Source organism: Chiloscyllium punctatum, chromosome 5 (assembly GCF_047496795.1).
Source record: "Chiloscyllium punctatum isolate Juve2018m chromosome 5, sChiPun1.3, whole genome shotgun sequence".
Lineage (NCBI taxonomy): Eukaryota > Metazoa > Chordata > Chondrichthyes > Orectolobiformes > Hemiscylliidae > Chiloscyllium > Chiloscyllium punctatum.
The window spans coordinates 41873577-41877549 of record NC_092743.1 but is presented as its reverse complement, the minus strand read 5'-3'; the positions used below and the strand labels follow the sequence as shown (position 1 = coordinate 41877549).

Below are 3973 nucleotides of genomic sequence, written 5' to 3'. Positions count from 1 at the left end.
TTGCAGACTGGCACATTCCAAGGTCCAAGACTACGTGTTGAGGGACGCGCTGAAGCTTGGGGCAGCTGCCGCCAAGGCGCGGTGGGGAAAGACCACCGTGTAAGATCGGCCTGCCGAAAGAAGAACAGGGGGCCCATACAGACGTTTTTTTTTGGGCTCTGCTGATGCCTCAGCCAAATATATGTATATATACAAGATTGAAAAAATGCACAGGATTGTAAAGGACAAGAATAAAGTCGAATCTGTGTTTGTAAATATGGACATATGTATGGCATGATCCAATGTACAGACCATCAAATCCTTTATGAATAAAGTATATTTTTGAAATTAAAAAAAAAAAGTTGTGTTCCTCCAGAGGGCTCCCTGCTGCTCGTGGTTTGCAACTGCAGACGTCACAGCACACCAACAGGCAGACTTCTCTGAAGAAGAAGAAGAAGAAGAAGGTGTATTTTGGAGAAAGAGAACACTTGGGGCTGTTACCAGACGAAAAAAGAGGGCTTCTCCTTCATCCTCGTGAGCTGCAGCCCTGCGGTCAGGTTCCGCAAAGTGCTGCTTTCAGATACACGCCAAGCAGGCCGAGATGCAAAGAGCAACCGCCACTCGTCTGAAGCAGCACCCGCGAGCCCTGTCTGACCGGTAGGGCCTTTCCTAAGTGCTGACCTGCTCGGATGCGTTGCTGTTCAACTTGTGCAACTGTGGAAGTGGCACACCCCATGCAGGCCAGATTTCATGAAGAGGAAACGAAGAGAAGTCCACAGGCAGTTTTCCGACAGGAATGGAAGACTCCTTCGTCCGGACGTTGACATAGTAAGTTGTCATCGAGCAGTTTAGAGCGCCGCTTCGCGGGAAAACTTTGCTTGAAAGGAGTCATAGAGTCATAGAGATGTACGTCACGGAAAGAGACCCTTCGGTCGGACCTTTCCGACCAGATATCCCATCCCAATCTAGTCGTACCTGCCGGCACCCGGGCCATATCCCTCCAAACCCTTCCTATTCATATAGCCACCCAGATGCCTTTTAAATATTGCAATTGCACTCGCCTCCGCCACTTCCTCTGGCAGCTCATTCCATACACGTACCACCCTCTGTGTGAAAAAGGTGCCCCTTAGTTCTCTTTCATATCTTTTCCCTCTCACCCTAAACCTCTGCCCTCTAGTGCTGGTCTCCCGCACCTCAGGGAAAAGACTTTCTCTCTTTATCCGATCTATACGCCTCATGATTTTATATCAACCATACAAATATCTCAGCAAGGGGCCCAGCAATCACTTCCTTAGCTTCCCCCAGACCTGATCAGGTCCTGGGCATTGATCCACTTGTACGCGCTTCAAGGCATCCAGCATTCCTCCTCTGCAATGTGGACAATTTTCAAGATGTCACCATCCATTTCCCTATATTCTATACTTCTCCCTACATTCTATCCTTTTCCACAGTAAACACTGATGCAAAATACTCGTTTAGTATCGGCCCAGCCTCTCCTGCGGCTCGACACAAAGGCCGCTGTGCTGATCCCCGAGGGGCCCTATTCTCTCCCTAGTCACCCTTTTGTCCTTATAATGTATTTGCAAAAACCCTTTGGATTTTCCTTAACTCTATCTGCCAAAGCTATCTCAGGTCCCCTTTTTACCCTCCTGATTTCCCTACTGTCTTTACACTCTTGTACGGATTCACTCGATCCATCCTGTCTATACCTGACAAGTGCTTCCTTCTTTTCCTTAAGCAAACCCTCATTTTCTTAGGCTCTTTGGTAAACGGAAGCACCTCCCTTCTTGCCTGCATGGAGTGCTGAGCAAAGGATCTTAGTGCCCTGTGACGTGGCTCTCCAGCAGCGGAGCCATCGAGACAAAGAAGTGAAAGGCTTTGCCGAATGTTGCCTGCCAAGCGCAAGACATGCCGGGCTTTGCGGTACCGCGAGTGGGCCGTGTCTCTGCACGGGCCAGAGCCCAGCATGTAACGGGCGAGGTGCGTGATTGTGGATTGAAAGCCGATATCCTGGCCTCACTGGAGCTGCAGCTTTCTGACGAGGGTTGCTCTGTGGCTCGCGGCACCTTGAAAACCGGCCTATTTGGGCACGCGGTATGAGCCTCGCCTGTCGGCTGGCCTTCTTAGCGCAGTAGGCAGCGCGTCAGTCTCATAATCTGAAGGTCCTGAGTTCAATCCTCAGAGAAGGCAAGACTGTGGCCTTTGTCACCGGACGTGTTTTCTTTCTCTCCGCGGGCAATAATAATTGCTTTGGACGGCTTCACGCCTGATTTGAACTGACCACACCAGAGCAAACGCGTCGCTGGAAGGTTTAACATCTGGGCGACACGTGCTCAACTTTTTTTTCTGCACAGCATTTTGTAAACTCACCATCGTGCTATCTGTGCAGCAGCAAAGACTGGAGCCACACGCAGGGTTCACGCGAGGGTCACACTGCTTGCGTCTCAAGCGTGTCCCCAGGAAAAGCACTGCGGAGAATGTGAGCATCGATCCCACTACCTCTCGCATGCAAAGCGAGCGCTCTACCATTTGAGCTAATTCCCCTACGACGTGCACTTGCTTAGCCCCCATGGTGCTTCGGAACGATGAGCTGAGAGCAGCAGGTGATTTCCTCTCGAGATTGCACGCTGTATTCAACCGAACAACGCGACGCGACTATCGACACATCCGAGCAGCAGCAGCAGCAGCACGTGCGCGAAGTCTTCTGGAAAACACGGTGCCGCCGAAAGAATCGCCAGCGAGACGCTCTGAGATTCCAGAATCCAAACGAACCGATCGGCGCCAGCAGTCACAACAAGTGTGAGGTAGCACTCGAGAGCGCTGTCTGACTGATTGGAGACTTGCGACACGTTCAAGTGAGTGCTGACTGACTGCGTGGATGTTGTGTTCCTCCAGAGGGCTCCCTGCTGCTCGTGGTTTGCAACTGCAGACGTCACAGCACACCAACAGGCAGACTTCTCTGAAGAAGAAGAAGAAGAAGAAGGTGTATTTTGGAGAAAGAGAACACTTGGGGCTGTTACCAGACGAAAAAAGAGGGCTTCTCCTTCATCCTCGTGAGCTGCAGCCCTGCGGTCAGGTTCCGCAAAGTGCTGCTTTCAGATACACGCCAAGCAGGCCGAGATGCAAAGAGCAACCGCCACTCGTCTGAAGCAGCACCCGCGAGCCCTGTCTGACCGGTAGGGCCTTTCCTAAGTGCTGACCTGCTCGGATGCGTTGCTGTTCAACTTGTGCAACTGTGGAAGTGGCACACCCCGTGCAGGCCAGATTTCATGAAGAGGAAACGAAGAGAAGTCCACAGGCAGTTTTCCGACAGGAATGGAAGACTCCTTCGTCCGGACGTTGACATAGTAACTTGTCATCGAGCAGTTTAGAGCGCCGCTTCGCGGGAAAACTTTGCTTGAAAGGAGTCATAGAGTCATAGAGATGTACGTCACGGAAAGAGACCCGTCGGTCGGACCTTTCCGACCAGATATCCCATCCCAATCTAGTCGTACCTGCCGGCACCCGGGCCATATCCCTCCAAACCCTTCCTATTCATATAGCCACCCAGATGCCTTTTAAATATTGCAATTGTACTCGCCTCCGCCACTTCCTCTGGCAGCTCATTCCATACACGTACCACCCTCTGTGTGAAAAAGGTGCCCCTTAGTTCTCTTTCATATCTTTTCCCTCTCACCCTAAACCTCTGCCCTCTAGTGCTGGTCTCCCGCACCCCAGGGAAAAGACTTTCTCTCTTTATCCGATCTATACGCCTCATGATTTTATATCACCCATACAAATATCTCAGCAAGGGGCCCAGCAATCACTTCCTTAGCTTCCCCCAGACCTGATCAGGTCCTGGGCATTGATCCACTTGTACGCGCTTCAAGGCATCCAGCATTCCTCCTCTGCAATGTGGACAATTTTCAAGATGTCACCATCCATTTCCCTATATTCTATACTTCTCCCTACATTCTATCCTTTTCCACAGTAAACACTGATGCAAAATACTCGT

At 50.9% G+C, this 3973-nt stretch overlaps 1 non-coding gene across 1 annotated transcript; it reads left to right on the top strand.

Moving 5' to 3' along the window:
* Positions 1 to 2096: 2096 nt before the first annotated feature.
* On the top strand, positions 2097 to 2169 carry trnam-cau (transfer RNA methionine (anticodon CAU)). The gene has a single exon. It is a non-coding gene; the product is annotated as a tRNA-Met (tRNA).
* The last annotated feature ends 1804 nt before the right edge of the window (positions 2170 to 3973 follow it).